The 14,453-nt window shown below is 35.5% G+C and overlaps 1 long non-coding RNA gene across 1 annotated transcript; it reads right to left on the bottom strand.

The window, feature by feature from the left end:
- Window positions 1-651: 651 nt before the first annotated feature.
- Window positions 652-1,450, bottom strand: LOC121234583. Its single transcript, XR_005934423.1, has 2 exons — window positions 1,151-1,450; window positions 652-921 (listed from the first exon to the last, which is right to left on the bottom strand). It is a non-coding gene; the product is annotated as an uncharacterized LOC121234583 (long non-coding RNA).
- Between the last annotated feature and the right edge of the window lie 13,003 nt (window positions 1,451-14,453).

Raw genomic sequence — 14,453 nt, 5'->3', positions numbered from 1 at the left:
TCTTAAATTAGATATTTTTTATACGGTCTATCATTGTAATCATTATGTTTTGTCTGTTTTTTTTTTGGAAGGCATGTCCACGAGAACCTTGTTGAATCCCTATGTGGCACTTGGAAAGCTATGTTTCAACGTTCTTTATTGATTTTTTTTAGTATCTAGAAAGAAAATCAACAGCGCTATTGAGATTGCTTTAAGTTCAGCAATATTAAGACGTGAAAATCTTGTCGGTTTTCCGTCGATTCTGTAGTTTTCACATGTCATCTTCAAGAAATTTTAGTCCCCTAAACTCTAGGGAAGGAAGAAACAAAGTGCCACCTCAACTACCGAAACAGACGAAGCAACAATAGGAGGCCTCGTAGAAGTAGAAACGAGTTATACCTTCAGCCTAATATGCAATCTAGAAATAGAGCCATTACCTTTCCCCACCTCCCTTACCAAAACCAAGAAAAATAAAAATAGAGAGAGAGAGAGAGAGAGAGAGAGAGAGAGATTTGGGACATTGAGTTATTAGGCATATAGAACATGTAAAAGAAAAGGCTCTTCCAGATTTAGAGCCAAATAAAAGACGTTGCATAAACACAGATAGTCCCGTATGCTAAATAATGCGTATCTCAGATGGCAGGGGGAGGGGAGTAATTGAGGAGCCGAAAATACACAAAAAGAAAATATTAAATTTTTTTTTTTTTTTTTTTATATGAGTGAAGATGTCATAAATATTTTTATGTACATAGCTGGAACTTGACAGAAAATAAGAAGTGTAAATAACTGGAAATTTCTCATATTCTGTCAACTCTGTGCATTGGAGCCCTCATTTTTTTGGTTGCAAAGGTGCATTAGATTCCACTAGTATTGACCAAAGGACATGCACATCTTCATAGGGGCAGGATTTGACATCCTCATACAAAATGTATATCCCTCTTCCTGAAAACCCAAAGCAAAATGATATAAAAAGATTAACATAGAGGAAAGAAAGTAAGAAATGCATGCATGAAAAGGATCCAAAACGACACCAAAAAAAAAAAACAAGTAAACTGCAGAAAGCCTTGTGCTTCTGAGAGGAAGAGAGAAATGACAGTAGTTCGTGTGTTTCTAGGAAACCATATGGCAATGTGATTAGTGCAAAGACAATATTGGAAGCAGCAGTACTTACTCTTTCTTTCAGCTGAATGCAGGCGAAACCAGAGCTTCTTCACTGGAGAGAGGAGGGATTGAAGCCACCCCATTTAGGAGAAGTGGGTGTGGAGTCTCATGTGGGTTAAAAACAATTGGGAGGAATTTAAGACGAGGGAGGCTGTTGGTTTTGCTTAGACAAGGGTGAAGAACATTTTTAGGTCACAGTTTCCAGAGAGACATTTTAACATTACATTCCCTTGCAGACTAATCATGCGTATCACATTTTGCTCTTGGTGCAATGTCTCTTTCAAACTCCTTTTTGCCTTGTAGAAGAAGGAGCCTCGGCCACCACACCAATCACCAGTGCTTCTCACACTTGTACCATGCCACAATACCCTTCCCTAGTACCCATTTTTCACTTTAAAAATACCTTCCACCTCAGATCAGATTTTGGTGATTTTACCATTATTATACAAGTTTTAGGATATATATATATATATATATATATATATATATATATATATATATATTTATTTATATATATGCGCGCACACATCCTTGGGGTTCCTTTTATTTCCTATATTTGGGTCACCTCGTGTTTTTGAAGAAAAGACAAAGCTTCTTTCAAGAGTCTCCAACAAGCATGATGATGAGTCTGTCTTCCATAAGTCCCATTGGGGGCGGGTGCCTTAGAAGTGTTTTGTGTCAGATGTAGCTTGCTGACTCAGACATTGGTTCACTCATGAATTTTGGTGTGTCATGCTTCTTATTTATTTTTAAAAAAGTTATACTACTTTTGCAAGATATTGTCTATTTCATGAACAAACTGGATCATTACCCACAATTTAGATAATGTAAAACGTAGGGGGATGTGCGGAATAGATAAAATAATACAGAAACATACAAATTTCTAGAAGAGAACTGTATAATCTGTCGAATGAATTATATTTCCTTTTCCTTTGCGGTACTTTATTTTCAATTCTAGTCATTTTAGATGAACAATGCCTTTCGATCTTCAATTATATTTCTAAAACCACCAGCTAGGGTTGTCTCATATCGGTTGTAAAAGGAGTTGGTGGTCAGTTTATAAGTGTGAGGAAAAGTCTCACATTTTAAGCTAGCTTTTGAGGTTGAGAGAAGTCCAAGACCATCCAACACTGGTATCAGAGCTCAGATTTACCAACAGTCTCAAGCCCAATAGTCTTCAGGAGAAACGGGTTGTTGCTACTTCAACCTAGAGCCTGATATGTGAGGGAGAGATTATTGGGATTGTCCCATATCGGTTGTGTAAGGGGGCTGGTGGCCAATTTATAAGTGTGAGGAAAAGGCTTCACTTCTTGAGCTAGCTTTTGAAGCTGAGAGAGGCCCAAGACAACCCAATATAACCATCGTTTCCTGACAATTTCAAACTATGTAAATGTATCTTTTGTAGGAGAGAGGTCAGGAAAAAGGAAAAATAGACCATATATGAGGGAGGATGAGGGATGCATTCTGAATGCCAATAAAAAAAGTGGCTAATATGAGAGAAAACGTTGCTTACATTTTGTAACTATTAGGAAGTCATATTGTGTAATGGTCTTTGATATTTTGTAATAGAATTAACTAGAAACAATAGAGAGATTCAAAGATAAATGTATTGATACTGGGTACATTCGAGGTACACCCAACCTCCATAGCCTACGAGAAGCTTTAGAAAATATTCTAAAAAACATAAAGAAATCATTTATGTTCTCCCTTCCTATATTCCCTTTTAGATAGGTAACTAACTATCCCAATTATTTGCTTACACCTGGAATTCTAAAACTGAACTACAAAAGAGTAAAATGGTAAACTACTAGATTATAATAACAAAATCGTTTTCTAGAACATAGACGTGACCCACGCAGCATTGTAGTCCATCTTCTCACGTAAGTTTCCTTCTGAAACAGCTCCAAAATGCCCCGTTTAGCTAATGGTCCCTTGGCCCACTTCAATTTTCTTCTTCTCAACTTTTTATTATTCCCTCAGCTTGGCCCAACTTCGTGGGTTTCATAACAAACCCACCCACTTAAATAACCCTACCCACATGGTGTGGGTAAGATTCTTGAAGTGTCTTCAAACATTCCCAGATGTTGTTCTCGACAGAAGCCCCAACCCACTTCACCAACACTTCTGTGCGAGCTTGGCGGCCATGGCGGGTGATGCGGCAATCTAGCACCATTTCTGGCTCGGGTTGCACTTCGTTTGCGTCTTTGATTGGAGGCAATGAAGGGAGGGGTTGTACCTGAAATCCCAACTTTCGTTTGAGGCAGGAGACGTGGAAGAAGGGGTGAATCCTCGACTCCGGCGGTAGATCCAAACGGTAGGCCACGGCTCCCAGGTGCTACACCACCTTGAAGGGGCCGTAGAATCTAGGCTATAGTTTGAGGTTCTGCCGTGCAGCCACTCATCTCTGGTGGTAAGATTTTAACCTAAGGTACACCCACTGCCCAATGTTGAACTCTCTCACTGTTCTATGTTGGTCAGCATATTTTTTCATTCTTTGTTGAGCAAATATGAGGTTTTCTTTCAAGATTTGCTTGGTTTGCTCTCTTGACTGGAGGAATTTGTCCACTATGTCGTTAGAAGTCGTGCCAGGCACATAGGTAGTTAACTTTGGGGGTTGATACCCATACAATGCCTCAAAAGGTGACATCATGGCAGAGGTGTGGTAGGAAGTATTGTACCACCACTCTGTAAGAGAAAGCCATTGAACCCATTGTTTTGGCTTAGCCCCCACATTGCATCTGAGATACCCTTTCAGAGCCTTGTTCAAGGCCTTGGTTTGACCATCAATCTGGGGATGGTAAGTTGAGCTGTAGTTTAAAAAAGTTCCCTATAGTGAAAAAAGGGTTTTCCAAAATGAACTTAGGAATGTAGGATCACGATCAGAAATAATTGCCTTTGGAAAACCATGGAGCTTGAATACCTCTTGTAAGAAAATCTGAGCTACATCATTGGTAGTGTAAGGGTGTGAGACTCATGAAATGGCCGTATTTTGTGAGTCTGTCAATCACTACCAAAATGATATTGACCCCTTTTTCTGATGGGAGACCTTCCACAAAATCCATTGAAATTTCTTCCCACGCTTGTTTAGGTATGGGTAGAGGCTGTAAGAGGCCTGCGGGGTAGAGGGTATCATGTTTGTTAGATTGGCAAACATCACAGCACCTGACCAGGTTCTTGATGTCCTTCTTCATGCCATGCCAAAAAATATCTTGTTTAGCTCTTTGATAGGTTCTAAGAAACCCTGAGTGGCTTGTTTGTGGACTACTGTGGATAAGCTGTAGGACCTTTTCCTTGAATGCAGAATTAGGAGCTATCACAAACCTCCTCTTCTTAAGAAGCAGCTTTTGCTGTAGTCTGTAGACTCTAGGAACCTCCTGCTTGGCCTTGAATTTACTCACCAAATCTAGTAATTCAGGGGCAGAAGAATAACTCTACCTCAATTCTTCTACCCAATCTGCAGTTTGAAATGAAATAATGGCTAGCAATCTCTCCTCCCCTTCAGACTTGTCATGCATTCTAGGGAGAGCATCGACCACCTTATTTTCCCTTCCAAACTCAATTTTAAAGTCATAACTCATGAGTTTGGTGACCCATTTCTGCTGTGTATGGTTCCCACCTTTTGTTCTAGCAAAAATTTCAAGGCCTGTTGGTCTGTTTTAACACGATTGTCCCAATAAGTAGGGTCTCCACCTTTTCACTACTGACACTAGTGAAAGTAACTCCTTCTCATAAGTAGAAAGTGTCAAAGCCTTTTCTTTTAAGGCCTTACTGAAATAGGAAATTGGTTGCCCCCTTGCATGAGGACTACCCGTATCCCACATCCACTAGCATCACATTCTATCATGAATGTTTGTGTAAAATCTAGAAGCCAAAGAACTAGGGGCTGAGAAACTGCCCTTTTTAACTGCTTAAAGGCCACAATGGCTTCTTGATTCCATGCAAAGGCATTCTTTTTTAGAAGAGCTATTAGAGGAGCAATTATAAGGCCATAGTTCCTTACAAATTTTCTATAGTAGCCCATTAAACCCAAGAAACCTCGTAAGGCTTTTAAGTTTATAGGAACTAGCTACTCCAACATCAAGGCCACCTTATTTGGGTCTGCCTTCACCCCTTCACCCAACACTACATGTCCCAAATATTCCGCCTCATGCACCCCAAACTTATATTTAGACAACTTGGCATACAACTGGTGCTGAGATAAGACCTCTAGAACTTGTTTAAGGTGACTTAAGTGTCCTCTAAACTGTGACTATACACAAGTATATTGTTAAAAAAGAAGAAGAAGAACAACAACAACAACAACAAATCTCCTTAAAAATCTCATTTATTAACCCTTGAAATGTTAAGGGTGCATTGGTGATGGCATCACCAAAAACTCATAATGGCCCTCATGAGTACGAAATGCCGTTTTGGGAGCATCCTTTGGGGTCACCTTGATTTGATGGTACCCAGACCTCAAATCCATTTTTTATAACACCACCGAGCCAAATAACTCATCTAGCAACTCATCAATGATTGGGATTGGGAACTTATCCTTGATGGTCTCCTGATTTAGGACCTTATAGTCCACACATAGGCGCCAACTGTCATCTGCCTTTTGAACCAACAAAATAGGCTAGGAGAAGGGGCTTGAGCTGGGTCTAATCATACCAGATGTTAACAAGTCAATCACAATTTTTTCTATCTCTGTTTTTTGATAAAATGAGTATCTATAAGGTTCTGTTGAAATGGGGGAGTTCCTACTTTAAGGATGATTTTGTGGTCTTGTGCTCTTTTAGGTGGTAACCCCACATGCTCCTAAAAAAAAATTTCATATGTTGTAGCAATAGGTTAATATGATTGTTAAAAGGTTTATGTATTGTGCTATCCAACTGTGGTAATAGCTCCATTGCCCTTAGCTGAATTAAAACCCCCTTAGAGCCATTGCTACTGTTGAACTTAACCTTTTTGCCTTCCTGGAAGGATGGCCTCCCAAGCCTTAGACCCACTAACTCCATCTTCTTACCCTTCCACTGAAATTCCATAACTAGTTTGAAAAAATCCCAAGTGATACACCCCAAGGTTTCTAACCAATGTACTCCCAACACAGCATCATACCTTCCCAAAGTCAACAAATAGAAGAGAATGTTAAACTAAGTACCTTGCAGTTTGGTGGGGGTGTTCTGGCAGAATCCTTCACTGGTCACCATCTCCCCATTAGCCACGCTGACTTTCAACCTCTTTGTAGTGTCCACCAAGAGTCAAGCCTTTCTTGCAATGGAGGGATCTAGGAAGTTATGAGTACTTCATGAATCCACTAGGATCACCACCACTTCACCTCCAATCGAACCACATAATCTCATGATTTTGGGATTTAGAGTTCCTGTAATAGCATTTAGAGAGAGTTCCAACTTTTACTCATTTTTTGCTACTCTGTGTGTGTTTGCCCCACCGAGTGAGTCAAAATAAACTTCCTCCCCTTTGTCCTCCCCACTCTCATCAAACCCTTGAAGTACATAGACTCGAGGTGATTTGCATACATGGGAGGAACTCCACTTTTCTTCACAATGAGAACACATACTATAGTGAGGTCCCAAGTTAAAACTTGAATTTGAGAACCCAATGCTATTCTCCACCCATCCTTTCACATACTTTTTAGAGTTGGCCAAGTACTCCTCCTGAACTTTGGCTAGCCTAAATGCATCATTTAGGCTTAGTGGGTTGAACATTCGCACGGGGAGTCGAATCTCATCCTTCAACCTCCTGAGAAAATAGCTCAACTTGTGTGTTTTTGGGAGGCCTCAGCCTATTCGAGAGTGCTTCAAACTGAGCCTTATAATTGACTACATTGGTGACTTGTTTGTGGTGGGTGAGTGCTTCCATTGGATCTTCATAGGCTGTTGGCCCAAAGCGAAGTAACAATGCTTTTGTAAAACTTTCCCAGCTATTAAATTGTCCCGTCTTTGCTGCATCTTGGTACCAAATTAGTGCATCTCCCTTTATGTAATAAGAAGCCATTAATAGTTTCTATGTAGGTGGTGTTTGGTGATACTCAAAATAGTGGGAAGCCTTGAAGACCCACCCTGCTGGGTTGCTTCCATCACAATAAGGAAAATCAAGCTTGACTCTCCGTTGGCCTTATTTGTGAAAATCATGGAATTCTCTGTGTTGGTGCATATTTGGATCTCGATGGACTACCTGGGTAGCTTGGTTGGTGACTAAGGTGCGCACCATTTCAGTGAGCTGGGCAATATCTTCTCTCATGGAGTGCATCCTCTCTTCCTGCGAGTGGATCCTTTCTTCCTGGGCATCCTGGCGCTGAAGGACCTCATGGTGTTTGAAATGTGTGTTGTCAGCCATGAAGGATCGGTGCTCTTGATACCAATTGTAATGGTTTTTGATATTTTGTAATAGAATTAACTAGAAACAATAGAGATTCAAAGAGAAATGTGTTGATAATAGGTATATTCAAGGTACACCCAACCTCCATAGCCTATGAGAAGCTCCAGAAAATATTCTAAAAAGCTTAAGGAAATCATTTATGTTCTCCCTTCCTATATTCCCTTTCAGACAGGTAACTAACTTCCCCAATTATTTGCTTACACATGGAATTCTAAAATTGAATTACAAAAAGATAAAATGGTAAACTACTAGATTATAATAACATAATCATTTTCTAGAATATAGACGTGACCCACGTAGCATTGTTGGCCATCTTCTCATGTAAGTTGCCTTCTGAAATAGTTCCAAAACGCCCCGTTTAGCTAATGGTCTCTTGGCCCACTTCAGCTTTCTTCTTCTCAGCCTTTTATTCTTTCCTCAACTTGACCCAACTTCGTAGGCTTTATAACATATTGGGTATGATCTGTAATTGTTTAACAACTTTGTACGGAACTATTGCACAACAATCTTATTCTCTCTCTTTTCCTTACCTCCAATGGTAACGTCTCTCCCTTCTCTCGAAATTCCTTTTTCCCAAGTCGTTTTTCACATCGCTCTTTCCAACTTCTTTCTTTATAGCTTCCTCTTGAAATTTCTTCTCCGAGTCCCCAAGCCGTTCTTTCACATCAAAATTCCCTCTTGATCACATATTTTGAGTTGTGTTTCTTTTGGATTTATTTTGATGTATTGATTGTTTTTTAAAATAACGAGAATGAAAATGAAGTTAATTTGATGAATTTAATATATGAATACAAAAACATTAAAAAATAAATATAATAATAATATTTTATTATTATAGAAAGAATAGTGAATAATCCAATGCTAAATTTTGAAATAAATCAGCTAACGTGCAAAATTTGACATCTTTAATAAAATAAAATAAAATAAAATAAAAAAATATCTCAACCAACGCTAATGCTCAGTAAAAGTCTCAAATCGGATTTCATCAAAATCAGAAACATAAATACACAAGTTTATGCAACCAGAGGGTCAGCAAAGCGAGCTTTCTGGTGAAGATTGAAGTTTTTATTTTTTACTTTTTAAACTATATCCTTTTTTATTAGTGGGATTATTTTGGGTAATATATTAATGAGTTTATGGGCCTGCGAAAAACCGGAAAAAAAGGCTAATGTTCATTGTTTTTGGGCTAATTACTGTAGTAGAGGTTCTACTCATCTCATCGGGCCCAATTGAATGGACAGGAATGGTGTAGCCCAAGGCCCCAAACAAATCTTTTTATACGTTTGTCTCACTTTTAGAAACCAAGAATAGGTTTAGGATTCAATATGGTTTGTTTGTAACTTTTTATAAAAGGAAATTAAATCCATAAACTTGAAGGGAATATAAGGAAATATTATATCACCATTTTAAAATATAGTCATTTATTATCTATTGATATAATGTCAGATGATCAGAAAATGAGTAATGCTACATACAATCGTAGAGTACGCAAACGTCATGCAGTCGCTTTGAAAAAGAGTAGGTCTACTATTAAAAAATTAATTTTCTCATCATGTAAGTCTCATATTTATTCACTTTTTTTAAACTGATTACGCGACACTTGCACACTCATAACTGTAACTATCATTTTTCCTATCAACGTGTTTTTCATGGATCTTAAAATTGTACTGATCGCAGGAGAGAGAGGGGAATGGAAAAGAGTCTGGAAAAAAAAATGTACCAACAAATATAAACAAAATTATCACAAAAATACAATTAGAAGTCACGGAGACTGTCCCTTAATAATTGCGGAGGAAAAAAAACAAGAGGCAAAGATACAAGGGGAAGCATGTACGGAGGGGAGGGAGGATGAAATTCATGAATGATAGATAGTATAAGGTCCAAAAGATAATTGAAAGCTGTGAGCAGGGGATCGCAGGCTTTAAGGAGGCCGCACTTCTGATCTGGGTCTCCTCAGACATTCGTATATCTGAGTGAGTTTGACATTTTCTTACCATTTTCCATCATTGTGTATAATGTATGTCTCATCTCCCAATGCCTCCTAATGTACCAGCCCACAACTAAGATACTCCCTACTCCCTATGTTGACACTCCCCTCGTGCAACATAGAGTTGTGCTTAATGAGTTGTGCTTAAATTACAACTTACTTTAAAATTTTAAACTAAGAAAAAATATAGATTTTATTATTTATTTTATAATTTAACACTCTTTTTTACTTGTGAGTAAAATCAAGATTCGAACTTAGGACTTCTGCTCTGATATCATATGGAATCACCACTTATTCTAAAAGTTTAAGTTTATGAGAAGATGTGACTTTTATTATTTATTTTATATCTTAACACTATATGTAATTATAATTTTACTTACAAGATTAATTTTGTTAGTTTTCTTTTAAATTTTAAATATAATAATATTCAACATATCAATAATTGACATATGAAGAAGTAAATTCTTCTTAAATATATTAACATTTTTTATTATTATTCATTACTCTTGATCTCACAATGTGTATATATATATATATATATTCTTTTATTAAAAATCACATAACCTAGATTTTATTACATAAATGTCATGCCTATATGAAATCATGTAATATTTACAAAATGATACGGTTTGATTTAGTGCATTAATTTGTAAAATTTATTTTATGTAAAGTGAATTTGATGTCTCACGTACGTCGAGCCGGAACCATCGCATTATAAAATCTGAAATGATTTATATAAAATCTGAAATTCAAATAAATAAAAAAGTAATATTTTTGATGAAGTGACATCATTATGATCATCATACTAATTTATTATAAAATGAGTTGTAAACAAATTATATCAATAATATAATTATAATTGTACAAAGCCGTCATAAATCGCATACATTTTTCTATTACAAAGATCATTTATGATCTTGGTAAATTAGATTATTATTTTAGTTATTGTCCAAGTAAGTAAATTACCGTCTACTCTATATAAAAAAGAAATAAAAAAACAGTTTTTCTCTTTTAACATATAGCTTAATTCCCTATTGACTTTTTAGTTAATATAGAGCATAAGCTTAAAGATTAAAGGTAAGATATGATTCATGTGATTTGGTAATTAAGTACTCTAAGATTGTAAATAATCGTTGGTGTGATCTCCTTTAATAACTTGAAGATATGCTTGCTTTTCTCTAATCATGCCGTCACTTCACTGTCTCAAAATTTAAAAAGAAAAAGAAAAAAAGAAGACGCTTAAAGCCTAAAGACAAAACTCAATTATCATCAGCACTTTCACTTGAACAAGTGTGTTCTTTACGGCAAGCCAGCGATCCTTAATTTATTTACTTCTACTTTAACGTACTTCCTTCTTTTTTTTTTTTTTTGTTTCTTGTTTTTTTTCACCGTTTCTGGGAAGAAGGGATCTTGGTTTAAAGCATGAATTTAAATTAAGGGTCCGTTGGGATACAAGGTTACATGATTTTATCATATCTTATATCATTTAATTTTAATTAATCATTTTATTATTATTTATAAATCATTTTAACACATCTCACTATTCAATCGGATATGTGTGAATATAATATTTTGGAAGTTGGCCGAACATTAACCTTTAAAAAAATACATAAAAAAAAACAATAACTTGATCATCAAGCTGTGCCGTTTAATTAATAGGAAAAAAAAAAGAAAAAAATAAAAAGAGGTTATGACCACAAAGTACTCTGATGAACGATATATAATTTGTCTCGCATTGACATTTGGTTGTATTAGTTTAACAACCCTAAATGCCTACAAACTATCTATTCTGCATTTTGCATTCCCTCACATGAGTTGTGATGATCTTCCTAATCAGTGATTAGACAGATCAACTTCCCTTAATCATAGAAAATATGCGTCATAGATAATAATAGTTTACTGTCAGCAGCTTAATTAATTGATAAAAGATGAAAGAGTTTTTCTATTTATAGTAAATGTAGATACGTATAATTTGATTTGTAATATTTAAATTTTTTAATTTATTTTATAAATTAAACCATATCTTATTAACCATGTGTAAAGTGCGTCCTTTAGCTAACTTATAAATATAATTTTTGAATTTAAATACTTTTTAACAATTTCTCTTTTTATATTATTGGTTGAATAATACTAGATATAATTTTAAGGCGTATAAGTTGCATATACTGTTTTTAAAAAAAATAAAGTTTATTATTAAAAAATATTTTTTTATGTTCTATATTTATTTTTTTTTTTTTAAAGAGTAAATTTAAATTACATATTTTAAGAATGTAAATATCATTTTTATCGATATTTATATATAAATATCAAGAAGAAATTAAGGAGCGAGGCCAAAGCTGCGGGGGCACCAAACCTTTTTCCTCAATGGTGGGGACTTTCAGTCACAAAGGTAACGGGGGACCTCTACCCCCCCACCCCAAGCAAAGAAAAGCATCGTGGTATCATGTGAGCCTGAGGTTGTAGTCAACATTGTTTAGTTGTCTTTGTAACGGTTCCTTAAAGATATAATGTTTTGTTCGGTTGTGTCGCAAATGTCCAATCCGAAATGATGGTAATTGATTCCATTCGCAACTTGCGCACACGTTCTTTGCCTTTTCACAACGTTAACAGACAGACACAACTCCCTCCTCTACTTTACGTAGTACCAGTAGTACTACTTCCCCCTTTCCGATTTGAAAGGGTTAAGGTTAACCACTCAATAATATATATATATATATATATATATATATATATTTATTCAAAATATATATAAACATATAAATGTCAATTTTTCAAACATTCGGCAGTACTGATCCTTTTTTTTACTTTCGGTCACTCATTTTATGCAAAGATTAATACGCGTATGATCCACATGCTCGCATTATATATATAAGGAACAACATGCAACGACGTCGTACCATGGCGTATTAATGAAGTAATATAGTATGAAGTTTGCATGACACTCTCCTGTTCCATCTTGATTTGAATATATGGAAGCAGGTTTGGCAAGTGAATGTGACATAAAATTTTTATCTCATCTTATCTTATTATTATAATTTTTTAAAATTCTCACATGAAATATAATAAATTAATTTAACTTTTTCAAATCTCAATTCAATATTTTCAAATCTCAAAACAATAATAATATTAAATTAATAATATTTTTAACTTTCTTCTAAAATAAAAAAATTCTCACATCACTATCCAAACTTGTGATTGTTGTCAGTTTGACCACGTCTTACAATTTGCCGACACATATATACTCCCAATCTTGAAATTCTATCAATTTTTTTTATATAATATATTGATACCGTTTAATATTATTCATATAAATTATACGGATAATGTGATTTGTACATCAACCTTTAACGTGGAGTTATTTATGTTAATATTTTCCATATAAATAATAGAAAAATGATTTCTTAAAACTTCAAATTATAAACAAGTCTCGCGCAGTTCTCTTATAAAAAAAGTATAAAAAAATCTTTTATTTTTTAATGAAACTCACATTTTTATAAAAGATCTATACAAAATCTGTCTATTTGAAACTTTTACCTTATATTACTGAAATTACGTTTTTTACATTGTTGATTGAGGTTCGGGTTTTCTGAGTAATGAACAATATTATTAATTTACCTACGGGTGTTGTACGTTATCTTGGTGTAATATATCATGCGAAGAGCAGATTAGAGAATTTTCAGTAAATGCTAGCTGTGACATGTTAAAGAGGGATTTACTAGTGGTAATAACTCGTTAAAATAGATGACAATTAAATTACACATGCCACGTTTCAGAGGTGGGAAAAGAGGGCACGATGACAAGCTTAAAATGCAGAGGACCACGAGAGGTGGCGACACAATTTAATTAAGAAAATCCGCAATAAGAGATCGATGAAGACGGATCGACAACGTAATGATCATGTGTGGTCATTTGGTAGGGACGAGAGAGATCATGAAAAAAAAGTGTGACAGGGCAACTTTCTGTGTGATGATTGCTGCCAGATTTTATCTAGCTCACACCATTTAATTAGTTTTATAAACTAATACATGGAACAAACATAATAATTAATTAATCCCGTTCTGAGTCAGAGAAAATTGCGTCAAAATCAGACATTCTAAACCATTAATCTTGTTTTTTTTTTTTTTTAGAAAAAAAAAAAAAAACATGCACTGCCGGTCTCCTGCCTATGTTAATTAAAGGACTTGTAATGATTTAATTAAATGACTTGTAACCATCACCAATAAGCTAAAAATAATAATGGCATGGTATTTATAACTCGATCGTTAATTACATTAATGTACGTACGTGCTGAAAGCGGAGTAGTTGCCTAAAAACTCTCATACAAGCTTCACAGACAGAAGTAGTTCCCAAATGGGCAACACAACGAAGCATTTTTTTAATTAATGCTTTTTTCGTATGGACGTTATTATACATGAATAACTAGCCAGTCAGTTGCTCACAAGTTCTGAAATGCCTGCATGCCCAGCTAGCACGTCTCTCATGTTGACAACATCCCCTAGCTATTACATGTACGTAACCATATAAAGTTACAACAACAGACAGAAGCTTCCCATATGAACTGCAACTTTCCTAATTTTATATAGTACTCCATTTAATATTTAACGAAGTCACTGTTTCACCTTAATTTGTTTTTAATAGGGGAAGAGAGAGAGAGAGAGAGAGAGAGAGTAGCAGCCAGAGAGGAAAGCAATAGGAATAGGTTATTTGAATTTAAAAAGGACATGATTCAACGATGATAATGATACAGTTTAGGGGGTGGGGTGGTGCATGTGAGATCATGAGAAGGGAGGGTAATGTTTCAAATTTTGAAATCAGTACTAAAAAATTAGAAAAAAGAAAAAGAAAAAGAAATAAGATTTCAAAGGGTAGGTGAGAACTAAGGAATAAGGATGCAACTTTAGGACACTGAGGCCACGTGGGAGGTCTGCGAACCAACAGTATCATA

This window comes from Juglans microcarpa x Juglans regia, chromosome 1D, assembly GCF_004785595.1.
Source record: "Juglans microcarpa x Juglans regia isolate MS1-56 chromosome 1D, Jm3101_v1.0, whole genome shotgun sequence".
Classification (NCBI taxonomy): Eukaryota; Viridiplantae; Streptophyta; class Magnoliopsida; order Fagales; family Juglandaceae; genus Juglans; species Juglans microcarpa x Juglans regia.
The sequence above is the reverse complement of the archived record's forward strand: the minus strand, read 5'-3'. Positions and strand labels throughout refer to the sequence as shown.